The sequence below is a fragment of the Dermacentor albipictus genome, chromosome 3 (genome assembly GCF_038994185.2).
Source record: "Dermacentor albipictus isolate Rhodes 1998 colony chromosome 3, USDA_Dalb.pri_finalv2, whole genome shotgun sequence".
Lineage (NCBI taxonomy): Eukaryota > Metazoa > Arthropoda > Arachnida > Ixodida > Ixodidae > Dermacentor > Dermacentor albipictus.
In genome coordinates this window covers 14,978,600-15,001,681 of record NC_091823.1, presented here as the reverse complement: position 1 = coordinate 15,001,681, position 23,082 = coordinate 14,978,600, and the positions used below count along the sequence as shown (strand labels likewise).

The window sequence follows — 23,082 nt, the reverse complement described above, 5'->3', positions numbered from 1 at the left end:
GTGAGTGGCTATATACGGCGTTCTGCGAGCGAGCACGAGGTCGCAGGTTAAACTACCGTCAGCAGAGGTCGAACCCCGACAGAATCAGCATTTGCAAAAAGGTCCGTGCATATGGGTGCACAGGAACAAAGGCTAGGTGATCAAAAACAGTCCGCAGTCCTCCACTACACTGCAACATTCCGTGTATAGCACACGCTGCCGTCTTGGGACGTAATGTTTCATGTATCAACTATTGTTTTGACTTTATTATGCATCGAACTCGAGAAAGTTACATTTATTCGGTTCCTGCTGACACCTGGAATCTTCGCGACTCCAATTTCGTGAAAGGGGGAAACAATGACAGCTTTCGCAACCGCCAAGGCAGAGAGAACTCACTCATCGAGTGAACGCACACAACGTTGAGGGAACACGCCAACACTTGATACAGTGCGGATGGACAGTAACTTGGTAAACGCTTTGTAACTTGCATCACTCGAGTTTAAAGATCATCCCCTCTTCAGATTATCTAGTAGAATCTATTTAGTATTGCCCAGCTATGCTCGTTTAATGACATACTCTCCCCTGTTACAATGTTTGGTCTGGAGATAATCTGGTAAGCAGTTTCTCTCTTAGCGAGTGAAAATGTGCGAAATGTTCTACATATCGAACCAATTGATATATTCACGCGTCCTGTGTACTTAGTAATTAGTGGGATTGATTGCGAAGCAGCGAGTGCTAAAGAGCCAGTGACAGGGAAAATGTTACCTGATATAGGTCCAGATGGACCAGTCAAATTACTCCGTGATGCTCGACCATCACATATTTAGCGTGCAAACTCGCCAGTATTGCGATTTTGCAGCCAACGTGCACGCTTGCAGGATTGCGCGTCTCACGCGTAGTCCACGTGATTGCTTACGCCGCCCTCTGCAGCACGCCAGAGACGCCGTCATAGCAAGAACACTAGTTACAAGGCCGGAATGCGCGCGCTTGTTATATATATATATATATATAAGCCATTGTCACTATCATACATTTGGATGTCGCCTTCGTCGTAGCTCAAGGCGGGCTTAGCCTGGAAAGCTATAGGCCGGAAATTATTCCGCCCGGGCGTCTTGCACATTCGCGTACAGGGAATGCATCAAACAGACGAACGGCGCACAGAAAAGCGACTCGGGGTCGTCACGACTTCCTTTCGAAGTGCGTGCCTCCGGAAACACCAGCCGCTGCAACCGCGCATTCGGCGCGCATTCGGAAGGCTCCATCTTCCGACGGCCAGCACAATTTTCTGCAGATAACAGCGGGCCCGGAGCGCAGACCGTGCGTCGAACGCGGTCCAATCACACTTCGATAAACATGATACCACGAGTGCGTGCGAAAAGAAAGAGAACGAACTTACGCGCACCTCTGACCTTCATGAAAGGAAACATTGGCGATCCACCCGCATGTAGCACGAAGCACTGGGTGCAGTTCAATACCTCCTTCGGCATACACTTGTTTATGTCGTGTTTTATTCAGTTTCGCACTATTTTGTCAACAGGGCGATCATATAAATTCGTTTAACTTCCTAAAAAGAGGGATTGTACAGGAGTACAATCTCTCTCTCTCCCCCAAAGTTGCTTGCTCCCCTTAGAGAAAAAAGAAAGAGAGAGAGAGACATATATGCAAAGGACAGGGAGGGTAACTGGAGGATATTACCGGTTGGCTACCCTGTACTAGGCAATTGGAATATAGGTACGAAGGATGATAGAATAGGAGGGAAACAGAATGAGCAATAAGAGGAATTATCCAAAGATAACGGCGTCAGACAAGGGTGACTTGTGTAGGCTGAATGCATATGATGCCGTGCTTACTTGTGACTTTTCTCTTTCTTTCTTTCTCTCTTTTCTTTCTTTCTCTCTTTCCTTTCTTTCTGTCCTTTATCTCGTTCTCCCTCTCTCTTTTTACCCTCGAGCGAGCGCAACTAGACGATTGTCAAACGCGGTTTGTGATAACCATGCTTAGCGGACAGTGTCGTTCTGGGGGATCCTTCCAGAGGCGCCTATAGCCGTTTTCGCGGTTAGCACACGAATGCTGTTAAGTGCGCTTAGTCTGCTCGTGTAAACGAAACGCCATGAAGTCATCCAGTCAGTAGTGAAAAGAGTTTGGCAAACCGCAAGCACCTATGGCCAAACTGGGGACGACATTTCCGTGTGTTCACTTGTCGCGCACAATGATCAGCGCAAGAAATGGTTTACGTAAGGCGAACCCAACTGCAGCCACGTTTTTTCTGCTTATTGCGTCTCAGACGCCAGTGCAAGCACACGCACTGCGATAACGGCAGAAGGCGCATCACCGTCTCTAATGGGCATAAAACGAACGACTCCCAGCCACTCTCCGTGTCGTCCCAACACAGCATATATATGTATACGCTTTGCTCGTAGCGCGCAAACCACCTGCGAACAAAAAACAAAGAAGACTAAACAAGAAAAGATTGTACGCACGTGTACACAAGTGGGCTGGCAACAATCTAGACACTTAAGCAAAGTTCATTGCCACTTCTCATTTTACGTCGCGAGGATTAAAGCCACGCGGGCTTGTTTACAAAGCACCGCAAAAGGTGAACGGCAGAAGAGGAAGAAGGTTTTTTTTTTTTTTCCGCAGTGAACGGCCCGAAAAGCGTAGTCACCAACAACGCCAACGCTCCTGTTTTCACAGAAGCATCAAGAGAGCCCGCATTCTGCGATGGCTGCGACATCTCGTGTATTTGGTATAGTCGGCCTAATCGTTCCCTTCGCGGCTGCAGGTACCGGCAGCAGACAACACCCTCTGCACGCGCGCAAAGTACAATGCTCCCCCCCCCCCAATATACACACACACAATATGAACGCGTAATTACTGCTCGCATCTCCAGCCTTGGCGGGGACCGCACTGCTCTCTCAATATAGAAGCGCGCGCTCCTGGCGTTTTCCCCGTGCGACGTCCCACTGCGATTGACACGCGCGGCACGCTTCGAATGGCGGCGTTGGAATTCATTAGCGGCTGACACAAGTGGCTATGAAGAGAGGAAAAGCGCGGTAACTGTCACGCACCGATGAACACCTCAACCGCTGTGTTGGGGCAAGGGAATCGAAAAATGAGAGAGAGAGAGAGAGAGAGAGAGAGAGAGAGAGAGAGAGAGAGAGAGAGAGAGGCTCGACAGCACGGAACCGAAAAAGCCTGCTCTCACGAGGAAGAGCGAGAGAGAAAAGGGCGGCCGCCGAGTAACGCGGTCGAACGAGCAAAACAAACAAACAAACAAGTGATCGCGGCTACTCACGAGCTTTCTGCACAGCGGGAAAACACCCGTCCATTCACCGAATCCGCCCACGCAAACAATGTGGCCCGATGACCGCAGCACACGCACGGGCGTAAACTGCGTGGATGATTGCTGTGTACTTCAGGGAAGCCGTACTGGGTGCCGTTAATGGTCGCGCGAGGATAGAGCCGCCAGAACTTGTCAGGGCCTGGTGGGGAGGAAGGGGTCACTTGACGCGGGCGCGATCGGCAATCACAATGAGGCGACGAGGCTGTGCTTGGATGCTGTGTGGGCTGTGCTGCGTAAAGCTGCCAGAACTGCCGCGCCGTCACGGCAATGTCCACCGTGAGAAAGCGCGCTCCCATCCGTGGAACGAAACGCAAACGGCGATGCAAGTCATTCGCACATTTTCCTCCTACGTGTTTCTGACCACCCCACTTTCCGGCTAATGTAGCGGCAATGCAATATCTCACTGCTCAGCTTTTCTTTCGTTCCTTTTTTTCATTTTTTCAGCTGCGTAAAGTGTTGGCCGCGATGGCTGCCATTAACGTAGCCAGGAATTTTTCGGGTGTAGGGGAGCCTCACCTCCTCTGTCATCAATACAGAACGAAAAACGTGCGTGCGTGCGTGCGTGCGTGCGTGCGTGCGTGCGTGCGTGCGTGCGTGCGTGCGTGCGTGCGTGCGTGCGTGCGTGCGCGTGTGTAATGGGGGAGGTGTTGAAGGGATAGGCGCGAAAAATTTAGGGTGCTGTTCAAACATCAGCACGCCTTCCCCACCTGGCTAGCCTTCAATCGCAGGCTACTCCTCTTACCTGGCGTATTAATTGTACGCAAAACGCTAAATTTGCTCAAGAAAAGCAAGCAGCGAAAAGACATACGGTGACATCTCTTCTAAGCACCACAAACTACAAATGCAGCTGACTGATGTGCTAATATTAACATATTATACGATGAACAGATTACTTAACTGATGCGTGGCAAGAATGTGCGAGTCCATGCGGTGTAGCTTTGGGGCAAAATTGCATTCATTTTCTTATATTTAGTATGTAAAAGGAAGCTAATCAAAATGAGTCAATAGTGCATGTGTCCTTCGCGCATACACTGCCCGTTCTTTTTCATTTATTTACTCATTTTTGTTTGCTTGCTTGCTTGCTTGCTTGCTTGCTTGCTCCAGCAGACACTTTTGGAAATCTATGGTTATAGATAGCTCAGTTTCACCTTTTGAAATGCACTTATGGATGAAGAGGCTTAAATTCTCTGCATAAGAAATCACTATGTCCAGATGGTTATTTAAAAGATTCCTTAAATAACTTTTTTAATTGTTCACTATAAGGCTCATATTACTAAGGCATATACAAACTTAAAAATTACAGTACAAATGCAAACTTGAAGCCGAGCTATTAGAATCAAGTCCGCTTAGCAGAAATCGCCATACTCGCCTCACTGTCGAGATATCCGGCCTTAATGTGTGCTACAAAGTGCAGTGGCTTTCAGTGGCCCGGAAGCTCCCCCGAAAGTTTCATATGTAGGGACACAAGGTGGCACAAAATGCGCTGGCGTACGTGGGAGGGAATCGATTTGGCGCGTCAGATGGCCGGGCTGCGCGATCATGCAAATCTTTCACGAGGAAAGGCGCGTCTTCCACAACCGTTTCGACGTGTTTGCAGACTGAACATGCAACCGGAACTTTAAGCACAATAATTTCGCGTGCGATGGGTTTGTGCTTTAGTAAAACACGGCAGCGCGTTGTGTGACGGACTTGCACACCCTTTCCGAGTAGCGTTCCTCGCACAAACGGTTTCGGTCAGCTGTCTATTTACACTTATGATATAGTTAGTTAGTTGTTTGGTGTATTTTGTAAGTTCAGTTAGTTTAATTAGATATTGCTTGGTTATGTTAGCAAGTAAGCTAGCTATATTTGGTATGGTACTTTAATTAGATGGATCGCTTAGTTATAGTTTTAGTGTTTTAGGTTAGCTCGTTAAGTAAGTTATTAGTTAACAGTTAGTTCAGGTAGTTAAGAAAGCTAGTTTAGTGTACCGATACCGTGTCACTGGACGAGGCTGTTGTTTCAGCTTAGACAAGCGAGCAGCCCGGCAAGGCCTCCGAAATCCCCGGTCGGAGCACCGTCCGCTTTCAGGTGGGATCGCTCATATTACAGTGACAAAATTTCCGTTCACTTTGCACACACTGTACGAATAACAGCTTCGAGACCAAGATGGTTTTGCGAACAAACATGCGCACATGTTTCTAGTAAAATGTGAGGTCGAGAGTCTTCAATTTCGCAATTACAACATACGGCTCGAAGTGAATAATAAAAAATTCAGTGTCCTTCCACTCTGTGAAGGAGGATATGACCAGCAAAGCTGTACTCTGTGCTAACTATATTGATTGAATAAAGACACATGCACATAACTTCGTTGTTGTTCTCGTCTGTTATTTCTCTTAATTGGTCACCATGGTGACCGGTGCTTTGTGGTCACTGCGATGTACTGCAATCGGTTGCAGTACATCGCGATGTACTGCAATCGGTTGCACTTACACAGTAGCCGCGTCCTTGCCGAATGTCAAATCGATACACGACTGGTGGCGCGCGGTGGGCACATTCATTTCAGTGTAACATCTCAATCTAAACCTTTCCAACCTGAATGAGATTAACCTCGTTCCGTCCTTCCACCAAAATTACACCAAAAATTAGTTTTGACAAAGAGAGGGTGGTGTGAACATAGACATGGCCGACGCGGGTCAAAGTGTAGTGTCTGTTCTTATCAGCTTAATATCTGATACGGGTTATATTTGAACTAACTTACTTTTGCAAGTTGTCGGAATACTTAAGGTCTGCTTCACCTCCACCACGGGTCGGCCCGGCATCGCACTATCTTCGGAATCGGTCCACGTATGGGCGAAATTCTCGACCTACACGGCTGGGCAGACGCACGCAATTTTTTTCCAGAACCTATAGGCATATACAGCTTCGCTGTAAAAAAGCTTATTGTTTTTGTAGAGCCACCTGGACATAACGATTTGTCACTCACGATGTTTAGTTTTTCATATAACAATCTCAATAAACCGAGTTGCGCCATGTGCACTACACAAGTATTAAAACATTGTTCCAAGTAAAAATCAAAAACCGTTATATGTTCGCCATTGGAAGTTTCTCTGCCAGCTTCACTCTAGAAACTTGCGTATCTAAATTTTTTTTTCCTCGCGCAAGCAATATAGATCCCGCTTGACTCTCCAAACTGCACTGCTACATTCCATGTTTCTTTGATCTATCAATTTCATGCTGCTGACGAAAGAAGCCAAACACCTCTAAAGAGCGACACGTAAAGAATGTCTCGTTTAAGTGCATGCGAATAGCTTTATAACAAAGGTGAAGAAGTATTCAGGATATATTGCCAATAGCGAGAGCATCAGAGAAACCTCTCTGCCTTCGTCACATTACCTTGCTCATAAAGAAAAATAACTCACCAACTCGGCTCACACGTACCGCAAGCAAACATTCAGGGCGCTCGGTTCAACGTACCTTCATACCTGCGTTTTTTTTTTCAACGCCTTGCTGCCTTCGCAGAAGCAGCAACGACATTTAACTTACGTAAGCAATGTACTATACAAGTTTTCAGTGTAGAATTATTGTACTGCCACGGCCTCATTCAGCAAAAGAGCCTGCGACTGCGCAGATTGCCATGGTGACGATGGTAACGATTTACGCCAAAGCGCTGCCCGGTTGACGGCTGTCGTGACATGCTTGCTTATTGCCGCCCCTTATGTTCTATATCTGCTATAGGTGACTGCCATCGTATTGAACACTAGCACATTTTTATAAAATAATTATCACTGTTACAAACGTACATAAGGTTGCAAAATGTGCCCCCGGATAATAGCGTTGCATTACATAACACAGAAACCTGTTCGTGTGGGGCCTACGGTGAAAAGTCAGCAGGGCACGACGTTGACGAGTCAAAATCTAAAGCCGAAGAGCTGTTTATTTCACCAGAATGGTACAAAGTAACTGAAATCGGCGTCGCAAAACAAATTAATTAATGTTCATTTTTGGATTTAACAATATTTTAAAGCAAATTTAGCTTGAGAATGTTTTTTTATTATTTGCTAGCCCTCCACCTTTCAGTTATCAACCTGTAAACGGGGCAGACCTATATTAGAATAAATGTATTAATTTGTTTGACTGCGGCGTTAATATGGACCGACTCACAATATCACCAGCCAGCGCTGTCATCTTTATATTTATATTTTATATTTATATTATTTATATTGATATTTCGTGAATGCACACAAAGCATCGAGTAAAACTGGCAATGTATTTGAAGCTACCAACTAAATTTCAGGTAAAACAAAACAAAACAAAAATAACAGCTGAAGAGTACCCGCCTGTATAAGGTTGCTGCCCAGTTTGCTTATTGACTCATCCGATCAAGACTCTTTCGAATAAAATGCGAACTTTAAGAAAGAACTGAGTCTGAATTCACAAACCTTTTCGTTCGTAAATAATATTTGTCATCGGCCAGCCGTCTTCGCCCTTTTGGTTGCGACCTGTTCTTACGAACAAATCTAGCGTAAAATATTTTTGTGAACGCCTGCCCTGGTTGGTTATCTATATGCCGCCTTATGTGTTTTCGGCAAGATGCACGTACGGCTATGAAGTACTGGTCAAATTCGTTCTCTGGTGGCAAAACGAGGTCTAACATAAAGCGCGAATTAACATCGATATTTTTTTTGCAAGAATCCCAAAATAAAAACATTCCTGCAACTATAAAAAAAAACTGTCCTTGTCGTCAGAAAGACCACAAATGTTATATACACTCTACAAAGATCTCAAGGTCAAGCTAAATATATTGACGGCAACGTTTCGGCAGGCAGCTTGTTAACAAAATGCATTCGTGCACCGGCAGGTGCACATTAAAACACCCAAAGTGACCATACTGACACTAGCACTTCTTTTTTTAAAGACCAAACGTTAGTGAATTTTTATTCGTATGCGAAATCGTAAAGCGCAGCTTTCGTACTGTCACATAGTTTCTTGGAAGTATTTCTCTGTGACGCAGGCCTTGGGCTAGCGCGAGATTTTGGTGCCCTCACCAGCTCCTCCTGAAGGCGTGGAAAGAGGCCCTCCTATAGGCAAGCTCGCACGCTAGCGACATGATCGCTAGGCGATCGTCCGGCTGTCGCCAACAGCGATGCTGTCCAGGTCGACCAGAAAGCCGGTCAGCCAGCGGCCGGACAGCGTCAGCGCCTCATGCAGGGCATCAGCAACCTCGTCCGTGGCTGGGTAGGCGGACAGCACCCCGTAGCGGTTGCGTCGCCGCCGCCAGAACAGCGTGAAGTCCACCTGGATGCGCACGCTGTCGCGGCCAGGACGCAGCAGGCACCTGAAGTCTTCGACCAGTGAACCGCTGTACCTGCTGGCCACGGACTGATTCCCGTATATGGAATCCAGCTTGTTTTCGAGGTCCTTCACCGCATCCGACTTGTAGGCCGAGATCGCCGCAGGTGTGCCGACCACGCAGTAGTTGCTGCTCTCGGGGAACATTTCGAGGGAGCCTTCGACGGCCACCAGGACTCCGCGCGGAGGCTCGACGTGCAGCAGCATGGCCACGCAGGCGAGGCAGACCGCGATGGCGACCAGCAGCAGCACGCAGAAGGCGCACACGAGCCTCGCGGTGAGCCGGCGCCGGTAGCGCTGGCGCTCGAAAGGCTTGGCTGCGCTCACCGCGAAGTCATGGCCGCACACGTCCGAGCTAAGCCTCTCCAGAGATTCCGTTTCGAGCACTTCTTCGGTTGTTGTTGCCGCGTCCGTGGTAGTGCGATGCGAAAGCGTGCATGTTTCCGCTTTTCCCAGGCTACTCGATTCGCACTCGGACAGTGGCCCGGCGTTGACGACAGGAGAAAAGAGGCGCAGTCTGGTGCAAGTGCCGCCTTCATCTCCAGGAAGCCGCTGGTCGGATGGTTCGTTCGGCCGAATAGGTGTTGAATGCCAGCAGGTAGCCATGATGAAACGGGTGTTAAGGCCACCAAGAGTGTGGCGATGGGCGAAAGAGTAGCGCACCGAATGCTTGGCTCATTCCCGATGACAGTAGATGTCACGTTGCAGTGACGGTGAAGAGCATAGCAGCAAAACTGAGCCACGAAACGAACTCCTTATTGGGCGATCTTGTGCCCAGAGAAACCAAATGGCACTCAAAGCACAACGATAGCGGCGAGCACAGTTGCTTATCGTCGAAATCTGATATGCGGGTCAGACGCGACGGCTGTTCGACTCGTGGAACGTTCCAGCTGGTGCGCGCGCAAGTTCTGCAATGAGCAACACTATTCGCGTCCGCATACAATCTGATTACGAAATATTTCGCGGACAGAATCACGGACAGCATCGGCTACAAGAATCGAGAATGTTCTGATACATGCAGGCCTGTTCTTTTCTCTGCCTTCCTTGTTAGTCGTGTTCTTAGACCATTTTCAGTGTCACTAAGTGCTTTGTAGGGTTTACGTGTGTGCGCTGTTGTTTAATGCATAGCATTATAGGGGCAGTATAGGTCTGTCCATGGCCAAAAAATTGGGAGAACGCTAAAGCTTCGCCTTTAAGAATGGAACGCGATAGCATTCAAAGATCCCCGAGTGCTTCTCACGCTTCCCTGCAACTGCAGCTGTAACCGTAACCTACACCGGGAAACGCTGGCGGCGAATGCTACGCACGAAAACGAGCTTTCTGGTTCTGTTTTTGATGGTGTGCAAGGAACCGAGGGGGCCGCGCCCCTCCTTCTAAGACCGACCTCAAACCGCAGCTGAAAAACGCTATCGCGTTGGCTTGTGTTTGAGTTTCCGCGAAACAGAGTTATGTTTTCTCGTATACTCAAATTACAATCCGACGCTATCATGTCTGTAGGTTGTGTGTAAGTCGTACTTTACGATTTTCCTACGTATTTTACCTGGAAAAAGTTAAATTGGTGTAGAAATTTCCTTGCGCCACATGGAGGGCATGCGTGGTTCGAAAGTTCTTCTGTCGAAGCGGCGTCCGACGCTGGAACGCTGGACGCCGATGTAGCATTTTCTGCGACACGGGGCCCTTAACGCTATCGCGTTAAAATGTGGGTCGCGATCGCGGAGATTGTGCGATGTACCGGGCGACCGTGGCCTGGTATTGTACCAAACACGTACAACAGGAAACACGAGGAAGTACAGGACGCACACAAGAGGGAAAGATTACGTGTATGGAATGTAAAATATAATATATATCCGTCATACACGTAGGCAAACATTACTCTTTCTGCGGCATGTGTACAAAACAGCCGCAACAGCAAAGCAAGTCGAAATTGAATATAACGCTATACGCATAACTTGGATAAGTACCGCTCAGGAAGACACCGCATTCCTTTTTTTTTTTTTCCAGGCGAGAGTATCCGGCGACTTTCTGAAGGCGCAAACCTCTCCTTTAAATTCACGATTTAAAAAGAAAAAGGAAGCTGAGAGAGCAGAAATAAGGGACAGACAAGACAATGTGGCCAGTAACAAATGTATCGACAGTGACCCTGGAAAGTAGGCGGTCTAGGGGCCTCATGCTTTCCGCTGACCCTCCTCCAAATCGGCTTCGCTTGTGTCGCTGACGTCCGCGAACACAGGTGGCGCTTCGAGCTTGCACGTGCACCCCGCCAAATGTCGGCGGACCCTGAGGAGTGGCTCGCGGACGAATGGAACCAGTGATCCGAGCGATGGGATTCCCGTAAGCGCGCTTCAGGCGGCATCTCGGGTCTTTGACGTTCATTAGGCGTCGCTTCTTTGCCGGCCCATTTGGGCGCAAAGAGGGCGCCGAACTCGGGGTGCGGGGTGGGCAGCATTGTGCGTGCGTGCGTGCGGTGGCGAGGTGCTGCTTGCAGGTCACTGCGCGCCGTCGAAAGCCGCACCGGTGCCGACAAAGGCGTGTCACGTTCGCCAGAGTGGTTCCACTTCCGCCTTGGAGAACCGTTCGTCGCGGAGGCGTTTCTTTTCGCCGGTTACAACGCTTGTCGATACGAGGGACGTGCTGATAATTAGGGCTGTGTGGATATTCGAACCTTTCGACTTTAAGAAAGAAAATCGAATTTCGTTCAATTCGATTCGGTCTCTGTCGCATCGAATAGCCTTTATATAAGTAAATAGGAATATTTTTCGAACAGTTCTCGAACTTCAAATCGTCAGCGGCGCGCAGTCAGACATCACACTGGAGCAAAACATTGACAAATTTCACATCGGTGGACATACAGGGTGTTTCAGCGAACACTTTACAAAAAATAATTTTTTTGTTGCCTGTGGCAGGTAGCACAATTCTAGTCCATGAGCTAGCCTACTCGAAAAGGCGGACATTACGTGCACAATAAATTGAAAGGATAATCGAATAATTAACAAAAGATCACAAATTAAGTTTTTAACTAATTAACTTGTGGCACGTTGAACATTTCTAGCGGGTGAGACTGCAAGGCATATCTACTTGAAAAGAACTCTGTGTGTGACACCATTTACGAGATATGAGCCGTCAAACTTGCGGTAAAAATGCACTGTCGTTCCACTTACTTTCTTAGCAAGAGCTCGTTTTTTGCATTGAATCACAAAAGTAACTGTAACGCCAATGCATTTCTCAGCAAAATTGGGTAATTAATACCTTGAAACTGATGTCATCCTGAGAACTCGTTCCAAGTGTATCCGCCTTGCGATCTTCCCGGCTAGAAATTGTAGATCTCTATATGTGCCATAAGGTAATTAGTTAAAACGTAGTTATTGATTTTTCTTCATTAGTCTTTACGCATTTCAATTTTTTTTTTTTTTGTAAGTGATGTCCGCCTCCTTAAATAGACCAGCTCATGGACTAGAATTGTCGTATCTGCCACAGAAAATTTTCTTTAAATTTGAAAGTGTTCCCTGAAACACTCGGTATATAAAATGCATAAAACACGAGAAGTTCGTTTCCGGCTGAACCACTATCATTCACAATCACCGGAAAGTCATCAGTATGCGCATAAATAGCTTTTTTTTTCCTAACGCTCCATTTGCGCTCTAGATAAACAACGCTTCGTAGAAGCTCGCAAACGTTATGAATATACTAGTGTGCACATTTATTTATTTATTTATTTATTTATTTATTTATTTATTTATTTATTTATTTATTTATTTATTACCTACTGCGGACTAATCTGGAACAAGCAGGACTCTGGAACAAGCAGGACGGGCAATACAATTTACGATATATCTGTATGACAAAAACAAAAAAAAGAACAAAAGAAAACGTGATGGCATCTGAGGAAAGAACGCAAAAGGCATGATCATCAGATATGACTTTGAGACATAAATGAGCGTTCATAAGTCATCTAGTTATATAACGGGTGTCCCGGCTAACTTGGACCAAGATTTAATTTTTTTTTTAAATTATAAAGAGCTCTAGAAAAATCATATCAACTGCATATTAGCGGTAGTCCTGTGTATCTACTAGTTTTTTTTTCATCACTAAATATTAATTGTTTTTATTTGGTCAGCTTTTCAAATATTGCTGGAATCACTAACACGTCAATTATAAAGTTGTAGGCCGTCTCAAATAACCTCGGAATGAATCATTTATTTCGTGCAGAAATTTACTTCGTTGTTCTTTTCCGGCAAAACACAAGATTGCGCGAAATATGGAATATACACGCACACGCGCGTCGGTATACACTCAAGCGCTCCCAAGCGGACTTTGACGCATACGCGGCTGCGCGTTCTGCCTTCAATAGCGGCGGTAGCTCGATACAGGGCTTCACGCTTTCTGATGGTCGCGGCATGAGAACCTGCCGCTGACGCATTTATAAAGGTGGCGGGGGTGAATATGGGGGGAGAGATTTAAAAGCAGGGAAACCGTGACAGCCCAGTTCGACTATAATTTTGCGCACTCCTCTCGTTTTGTAGATAGGAGTGACCGGAACGGTTATTTTCTTTCCTCCTCTTTGGTAATCGAAATTCAAACCTTGCGCTGGCCCATGTCCCTCTAATGCGTTTTGGCGAAGCTGTGTACGACCAGCGCATGGTGTTGTCGACTCTATGAATAAAGTTTCAGTACTGCGTACGCTGCGTACGCAACGGCGTACGTAAGATCGTTACGTTCTGCAAAGTGCGCATGTGCAGAACGCAACACCAACGGTACGTGACACGTACGAGGCCTCCGCGTACGCACGCATCCGATTCTTGCGTGCGTACGCGGGGGCCTTGCTTGCTCCTCTCGTTGTTCTCGTTTGTTCGAGAAAGCGCGGGACAAAAGAATTTCGCGGCGTCAAACGCGACCAGCGGAAGGCTGTATTTTTCGATGGCCAACGGTTTGGCTTTGCTGCGTGAAGTTAACGCGCGGATCCCTTTACAGGATCCTGCACGGTGGGAATCCATAGCAATAAAAAATATGAACTTTGTTTTTGAGAAAGCGTTCAGTGTGCGCTGTTTGCGCGAGAGGCTCGACCTGCTGCTGGCGCAGTTCGTCGCAAATGTTCGTGCCAGCCTCAGAAAGTGAATACTCAGTTTTTATTTCTCTCGATATGATTCGTGTATTGCGTCCGTATTAAATGTAGCGTCTTTTAAAGGCCTAAATATAGATCGACGTAGCGTGAACGCGCGCACAAGTTACGTCAAGTTGGCGAGATAAACAGCGTTTATAGTTCGACCGATGGTTCGACGCACTGGCGGACGCGGCCAACGTGCTCTGGCGTGCCCGGCGTCTAACAACGCTCGCCCGCTTCCGTAGTACGTATACGCATTTCTCGGTACCGAAAGCCCTGACGTGACACGCACTCCCACTTTCCGCAAAGCGCTTGCGTGCTGCGTGCGTATCGTCATGGCGCAGTACTAAAAAGTGACTTGCTTGACCTGTCGATGCGCATATTTTAACCGGGCTTCTCAGCGGTACCACGCCAGTGTGCTGCTCCTTAAAGGGACAGTCATGCCCTTCTTGGGTGATCAGAAGGCGAAAACGATTCTATAGCTCTTGGGGCTGCGACGAGGGGAAGGCGGCCGAGGTTTACCAGATGTCGCATTGCGGGGAGTGCCGTATATAGCCCGTCAACGATACTGCGAAACTACGAAGTCCTTTGCGAGACAGGTAGCGTCATTTAAGAAAGCGACGCACGACTGGAACTGTAGGCCAAGAGGCTGAAACGGATGCTTTGGCATTCTTTGCTGCCAACCCTCAGGGCAGTGTGCGCGACGCCAGTGCGGAGGAACCTCAAAGTCATCGGTCTGGAAAATCCTAAAAAAAAAAAAGTCAGATGCACCCGTACCATGTTCGTCTACATAAAAAGCTTGAAGACCGAGAATTTAAAAACAGACTTTGCCAATTGGATTTTCACGGAATGTGAACGAGATGCGGACCTTCTGACTTGCGTGTTGTGGACTGACGAAGCGAAGCGCACAATCTCCACAACGCGCACTACTGGAGTGATAAGAATCTCCACTGGCTGGCGCAGGCTCGACAGCAATACCAGTGGTCGTTTAAAGTACAATGCGGCATTTTAGATGGCAAGATCATCGGACCCATCTTTTTTGACGCCGCGCTAATGACGCAACGCTACGCGAACGAGATCATCGGAGGCCCTGTGAACGACGTCTGTTACAATGTTCCACTTGTACCCTCTCGGCACATGTGGTTCCGACACGATGGTGCTCCCGCGCATAGTGGTGGTAAGTCTCGAGCGCGGCTCGACAAGGTGTTTCCTGGACAGTAGATTGGCAGGCACGGATCTGTACCCTGGCCTACAAGGTCGCTGAACATGACACGGCTGGACTTCATCTTGTGGGGTTACGTAAAGGACCGCGTGTATAGCAGCGAGACGACCAGACCGGACGCATTGAGGGCTAAAATAAGCAGACTCTATCGCGAGGTTCCAGCGTCAATAGTCAAAGATGCAGCAGCACAAGTGTTGGAAAGACGCAGGTATTGCTTCATACGGCGACCTGTTTGAGCATCTGCTATATATATGGTAGTGGAAAATTAACTAGTCAAAACTGGTGTAAAAGGTGCTTGTCGAACGTACTTTAATGGTGTCACTCTATCCTCACACCAAAAAGTTTCCAACGAAGATAGAAATAGGAGAAAGAAGAACTAGTTGCTAGCTTTGTTTTTCGACGACGTCAGGTCACGCAGTGTAACCGCACGAACGCGCTCCTGCCACTGTTCGCGCGTTCGTCGTCGTCCTGTTCCACAGCTGGCTCCGATGCCGCTCATCATGCCAGCGTTCGCGTACTGCCCCTTCATCTGCGAAGGCGCTGACGGCACTAGCCCACTGCCAGTCGGTGCGGTGGTTTCGGTCTCAAATTCTTTGCCTCAACATATATCGCGAAGTGAAAACACGCAATGAGCTGCGCTCAAATTTCGTATCAGGGGGTATCGTAACCTTCGCACATTATTTCAAAACCAAGGAGGATATATAAAATTTTTATATATCCTCCTTGTTCAAAACACAGCTTTTATAGGCATCCGTTACTACAACGAGCGTCCCTCGTAACCGAGCGAACGAGCACAGCGCAGGATGAGAGAGCGGACGCGGAGCTCAGCGGGCGATGAAAGACTGAGCGGAGAGAGCGTGACGATGAAAGCGGAGGAGGAAAATGCAGCGGAATCATGAGGCGCAAAAGCGGAGGAGGTTGGGTACGGCCAGTGGCGTAGCAAATGGAGGGGGGGGGTGCAAGGGGCCAGTGGGGGTGGGGGGGTTGTCATATACGTCTGAAGACACCCCTCTTTCCGCCGGCTACACCTGGGGGGGGGGGGGGGGTGACAGAAGACCTATGGGGCCCGGGTGCTAGACAACCTAGCTACGCCACTGGGTACGGCGATAGCGTGAGAAGTGTCGTGCCGCGCAAGACGTGTACTGTGACGATGATGGCTACGAGATGGCGCCAGAGTAGCGCACGTCATCTGTTTGGAAACAAAACGCTGCATGAGCGGAGGTCTATCTACGGCAACTGCTGTGAATCGCGCCCACGTGTCACTCACTTGTTGTCTCTCGCGATCTCACTATTAGCAAGGCAGTCGCGCTACACTTAGTTCGGTTTGAAATGTGTCGCACGAGACAGATTGTCTGCGCCAGCCAATATATCGCAAAATGAAAACACGTATAGAGCTGCACTCAAATTTCGCATTAGCGAAGATCGTAATCGTCGGTGCATATTTTTCCCGCACCACCATTGCCACTCGCTTTTAGAAAATTGACCTAAATTTCTTGGGTTTCAGCACAGAAAAAAAAAATGTGTTTCGCTGTGTTGTCAACGCTATTCGCAGGTTTCGTCCTGTGAAAACGTATGATGCTTCACTGATATACGTTTAAATAATCTGAACAAGCTTGCTATCAATTCGAAGAAAACTTTGCGCACATGCTGCGTTGCTAAAGCTCACGAATGAATATGTCGGCTGCCTTCTATATAGTAATACTTTACTCCTGGATAACTTGTTCAAATTGCAATATACAAGGAAGCAATGGTGCTAGTGGCTCGTATGACATGACAGAGCTACACAGCTGTGAAACCAAATGATTCATACAAGACAACAATAGCATGCACATCAAATGATTGGAATAGCCGTCCCCAATCTTTAGTAACAAGTTCAGATCATGCAAAATTTGTGACTTCATTAACCAATGTTTTGTAACATCTTGCTGTATTCTGCCTCTTCATAGCTATTATTGTATAATCAGAAAAATTGCACTGCTCCTTTGAAAAAATAGTTTTTGTTTGTTTTAACATCATTTTGTATTCTGCCTCTTCGTCTTCATCATCATCATCATCATCATCATCACCACCACCAGCCTATTTTATGGCCACTGCAGGACGAAGGCCTCTCCCTGCGATCTCCAACTACCCCTGTCCTGCGCTAACCGATTCCAACTAGCGCCTGCGAATTCCTTAATTTTATCGCCCCACCTAGACTTCGGCCGTCCCGACTGCGCTTCCCATCTCTTGGCACCTATCTGTAACCCTAAAGGTCCACCGGTTATCTAACCTACACATTACATGACGTGCCCAGTCGCATTTCTTTCTATTAAAGTCAATTAGAATATCGGCTATCCCTGTTTCCTCTCTAATCCACAGTGCTCTCTTCCTGTCTCTTAACGTTACGCCTAACATTATTCGTTCCATCGCTCTTTACGGGGTCCTTAACTTCTTTTCGAGCTTCTTTGTCAGTCTCCAAGTTTCTGCCCCATATGTCAGCACCAGTAGATGCATTGATTTTACGCCTTCCTTTTTAATAATAATGGTAAGCTTCCAGTGAGGCTCGGACAATGTCTGCCGAATGCCGCTCCAACCCATTTTTATTCTTCTATAAGTTTCCTCCGCATGATCAGGGCCGCCTGTGATTAACTGACCTAGGTAAACATACTCCTTCACAGACTCTAGAGGCTGACTGCATATCCTGAACTCTTGTTCACTTGCCTGGCTATTGATCATTATCTTTGTCTTGTGAATATTAATCTTCAACCCCACTCTTATACCCTCTCTGTTCAGATCCTCAATCATTTGTTGTAACTCGTCCCCAGTGTTGCTGAACAGGACAATGTCATCTGCAAATCTAAGGTTGCTGACATATTCGCCGTTGATCCTTACTCCTATGCCTTCCCAGTTTAATAGCTTTAATACTTCTTCCAAACAAGCCGTGAATAGCATTGGAGAGATTGCGTCTCCTTCTCTGACCCCTTTCTTTATGGGCATCTTCCTACTTTTCTTGTGGAGAATTAAGGTAGCTGTGGAATCTCTGTAGATACTTTCCAAAGATAGTTACGTAAGCGTCATGTACTCCTTGCTTATGTATATGCCTCTATGACTGCTGGTATCTCGACTGAATCAAATGGTTTTTTTTTTTTTGTAATCTATGAAAGCCAACATTTTCTACCAATTTTCTACCAACAAAGTTCGACCTATTATAGTAAAGTTTTCCACCTACAAAACAAAAGAAACAGCTTTTTCGAAGCGTCACATGCTCAAAGGAAGCAGAGTGGTCATGCGGGAATATTTTTCCGCCTACACTCGTAGGCGAAAAATTAGAGGGAAAATAACTAATTATGCCAAAGAACTGAACTGCCCTTTCAAACTGCGCTATAACAAATTAATTGCTAATGAAACATGCTACGGCTATGATTGCAGTACTGATGCAGTATAAGAAATAGGACTATCCGGACACGCAACCAATGCCGCCAATTCCTCCCCGCGGCACCTTCGTTCTGGTCGCGCATTTGCTTCCCCGGGAAGCTAGGAGAAAGCCAGGGGTGGCGGCGCTTCCGCTAACAATAGCAACCTGACTGTGCTTTTACGAGCGTTCGCAGCTTTTTGTCGTAGAAAGATGGAATGTGTGCATTGATCAACGATTCTAACGCTGATACTGTCACGTTAACCGAAACCTGGCTTTCTGATCAAATACCAAACGAAGAGCTGTTTTGCTGTGAAAGAAAATTCAAAGTATTTCGCTGTGATAGGTCTAATCGATGTGGAGGTGGCGTTCTTCTTGCTGTAAGCGTGGAAGTTGAAAGCTGCACTGTTGATATAAAGTCTCGTTTGGAGGCAACATGGTGTTGCCTCAACCTGGCTTTTAAAAAAATTGTCATTGGGGTATGCTACCGCCCTCCTTCTGGGTGTTGCAATTTTTGTGACGACTTTCATGATTGCCTGAATCACGTAAACATTTTGTTTCCCGGAGCGCCAGTCATTCTACTAGGTGATTTCAATTTTCCTAACATTATATGGTCAAATTCGTACTCATATTGATCGCCTAAGTCAGCTGAAGCGGACCATTTCCTTCACATCTGCTCTGATTTCGGTTTGACACAGCTGGTTCAATTTCCTACACGCGTTACAAATAATACATCTTCAATTCTTAACCTTGTTTTGACATCATCGCCGGAAAATGTATCTTGTGTGTCTAATACGCCTGGTATCAGTGATCATGTAATTATTCGGGCCAAGATTTCACTGCCTTTCACACGCGCGCGAAAGCATCTCAAAACAATACGCGACTACAAAAAAGCGAATTTCGACGCAAATGACAAGGAATTATGCTCCTTTTTAGATGAGTTCTTGTCCGATTACCTTGAACAATCTGTGCAAAGCAACTGGGACTTATCTAAACGAAAATTTCAGAACTAACCTTTAAGTACATTCCTATCAAGAAAGTTTTTTTCGAATACGAACGCCCCGTGGTACAACAGATACATAAACCGTCTTTCTAACCGTAAGAAAAGGCTCTACCGCGCTGCTATCAAATCTCGGTCGGATAAACGTTGGTCAGCTTATAAACCTGCCACCACAACTTACTTATCTGAAATGAAGAGATCTAAATTTTTGTTTTTTTTTAATCGCACCCTTCCAGATATGCTAAAAAATAACTCTAGACAATTTTGGAGTGTCCTACGGGGCAATGAACGCAGTGCAATAGCTTTGATAACAACGGAAGGACATCCAGTGTCTGACGCAGAATGCGCGTCTGTCTTAAATGATACATTTGTAAAGGCTTTTTCTCGCCCAGTAGTTACCAATGCACAACATACCTTGCCATTACATCATTATTTGCCCGTGGACGCCATCTTTATTGCTTCTGAGGGTATTCGTGCAGTCATTAAGAAACTGAAAAACTCAGCATCATGTGGCGTCGACAGCATCAGTACAAAATTCTTGAAAAATACTATTGAATACTCTTTTATCATTCTGGCATGCATTTTTTCACAGTCCTTGCAGCTATCTAGCCTTCCGGAAAGCTGGCTGATAGGTAAGGTTGTGCCAGTTCACAAGTCTGGGGTAACACACTATCCATCAAATTTCCGTCCAATTTCACTCACATCTGTTCCATGGAAAGTTTTTGAACACATTATCTTAACTCACCTTGTTAATTTTCTTGAGTCGTACCAGTTCTTTACACCCTCACAACATGGCTTCCGCAAGGATTTTTCTTGCGAAACGCAGCTTCTAGTCTTTACTAACGACCTGCGTCATTTACTTGATTCTGGATTCACAATAGACTGTATTTTTTTATATTACTCTAAAGCATTCGACAAGGTCAGTCATCATTTACTACTTTTTAAGCTCGGTTAGTTAAATCTAGATCCTAATGTTCTAAACTGCATTCGAGCTTTGCTTTTTAACCGTGCTCAGTTTGTTTCCGCAAATACTGTTGATTCCACAGTCCAGCCAGTGCTATCGGGTGTTCGTTCCCCAGGGGTCTGTATTGTTACTTTTTTAAATTTTCATGAATGACCTACCCGATAACATTTCATCAAAGGTTTGCCTATTTGCGAATGACTGTGTAATTTATCGGAAAATAGCTAACCAAGACGATTCTACCGTACTTCAGACCGACTTAAATACCATACATTCCTGGTGCTAAACGTGGAACATGGAATTGAACATTTCGAAATGCAAATCAATGCGCCTATCTCGCACCTTATTAGCATCACCACAGTATCATCTTGATAATACGCCTCTTGCGTCTGTTTCATCTTACAAATATCTCGGTGTTAACATTTGTAGTAACCTATCATGGAACCATCATGTGAGGCACATCGTCACCAAAGCTAACCGATCACTTGGGTACTTTCGAAGAAACTTCTATATGGCACCCCCATCACTTAAAAAGCTTCTCTACACGACTTACATTCGTCCGTCACTTGAATACGCATCATCTATCTGGGATCCCGGTGGTACTACACTGATAAACGAACTTGAAAGAGTGCAGAATAGTTCTGTTCGCTTCATCTTGTCCAATTATGACCGCACAGCCAGCGTTACCATGATGAAGTCACTACTAACCCTTCCAAAACTTACAATTCGGCGTAAAATAGCCCGGCTCGCTCTTTTTCATAAAATTTACTATCACAACAATCATCTCCGCAATCAGTTCATTAAATCTCCTCCTTTCATTTCATTTAGAATTGACCACCTCCAAAAAGTTGATGTTCCTCGTTGTAGAACTGCAACCTATTCACATGCATTTTTACCTAGATCCACCTCCGAAGGGAATCGGCTGCCAGAAGCAGCTACAGCTATCACGGATACAACGCGCTTCAAGGATTTCTTGAATAACATGCTTAACACTGCTTAATTATTTGTAATGAATTTGTTCTTCTGTTTTTAGGTTATCGTTGTTTTAGGTTTAGGTGTTCAAATTACTCTGCTTTATCTTAGTTGCGGCTGTTTCATTTCATTTCTGTAATAAGCTGGTGATTTATCGCGCTTCTTATTCTTATTGTATCCACTGTTTTTCTAATTTTGGTCTGTAATATGCCCCTCCCCTCTGTAATGTGCTAACCCTGAGGGCAAAGTGAATAAATAAATAAATAAATAAATAAATAAATAAATAAATAAATAAATAAATAAATAAATAGAGGCTAATTGTACTCTGCGGATTTCTCGATTACTTGATTGATGACATGGATGTGGTCCATTGTAGAGTATCCCTTCCTGAAACCTGCCTGTCGCCTTGGTTGACTAAGGTCCAGTGTTGCTCTTATTCCAGTGGAGATTATCTTGGTGTATATTTTATATAATATTGCAAGCAAGCTAATGGGCCTATAATTTTTCAATTTTTTAACGTCTCCCTTTTTGCGGATTAGTATAATGTTGGCATTCTTCCAGTTTTCTGGGACCCTTGAAGTCGAAAGGCATTTCGTATAAAGGGCCGCAAGTTTTTCAAGCATTCTGTCTCCACCATATTTGATTAAATCGAATGGTAGTCCATCTCCTGCCCCTTTTCCCCGTTTACTGTCTTGCAAGGCCCTTCTAACTTCATCGCTAGTTATAGAAGGAGCCTCTCTAACCTGTTCATTCCTACTTTGGATGGAGGTATCGTTTCTGCTTTGGGTACGGTACATGTCAGTATAGAATTCTTCCTCTGCTTTTACTATATCTTCGAGATTGCTGATCATATTGCTACGGAATAGTACTTGCGATTCCGAAGAGGCGAGCAGTGTGAAGACGACGACGACGTAGAGGTTAGCGCAGGCTGTTGCCTCTTGGCCAAGCGCGGCGTATTTTCTAGTAAATATACTTGTATATATAGCTTTTCATCTGCGTCTGCCTACGTAACATATCTGGTGGAGGAGCGGGGTATCGATCCCCGTACCTCCACCAGAGTACGTAACAATGTTACCCTGTCTATGTTTCAGTGCATACATCTTGGTTTGTCCGATGCCTAGTTTCCTTCTCACTGTTTTCAGGCTGTGTAAATTTTTTACTGCTTCGTCAGTCTTTAATTCTCACGCTATAATTTAGAATATCCCTTCTTTTCTCCTTGTTGATTAGTTTTAACAGTTCCGCGAATTCTGTCTGATCTCTTGAGTGTCACTTTCATTCTTTGTCATTTGTTTATTAGGTCCTTTGTTACTTGGGAGAGCTTACCTACTAGTTGCCTTGGGGCCTTACCTCCCACTTCAGTTGCTGCTTCTGAAGCCAGCCCAGTTATGGTTTCATTCAGTGCATCTATGTCATCTTCATCTCTCTGTTCTAAGCACGGAGGAAGGAAACTAAGGAGAGGCCCTGACGTCACTCTTTGTGAAGCAAAAGTGAAGCCGGAAGTTGGCGTTGCTCATGGGGATGCTCCGCCTTTTGTGCCACCCTCCTCTCTTGTTTACATCTTTCGCGAAACCACGCCGCGCTGCGCGTGGTCTCGCGCGCGGAGCGCGCGCGCTCGCGCAACATCCGGCAGAGCGCGGTGCAGGTAACACAGCGCAACAAGACACGGTGACTAACGCAAACCCGCCCACACAGCGCCTTTGCCACGGCACGAAACCTACCAGAGCAACACGTGTGAGCGCTCAAAAAATCAGAACAACGCCGCCATTGTGTCCCAAAAGACGTGGC

General features: G+C 46.2%; 1 protein-coding gene and 1 pseudogene across 2 annotated transcripts in view; one reads left to right on the top strand and one right to left on the bottom strand.

The window, feature by feature from the left end:
• The window catches only part of LOC135917489 (GS homeobox 2-like), a 68,082-nt gene that overhangs the window by 40,310 nt on the left and 4,690 nt on the right, over positions 1-23,082 (bottom strand). The window contains exon 1 of one of the 2 annotated variants that reach the window (XM_065451056.2): positions 6,063-6,097. The exons of the other annotated variant lie outside the window; for it this stretch is intronic. The gene's annotated coding sequence lies outside the window, so the exon portion shown is untranslated. Of the gene's footprint in view, positions 1-6,062; positions 6,098-23,082 lie in introns of those variants that run through there. 2 annotated transcript variants of the gene reach the window in all.
• Positions 5,984-6,153, top strand: LOC135917524 (U2 spliceosomal RNA; annotated as a pseudogene).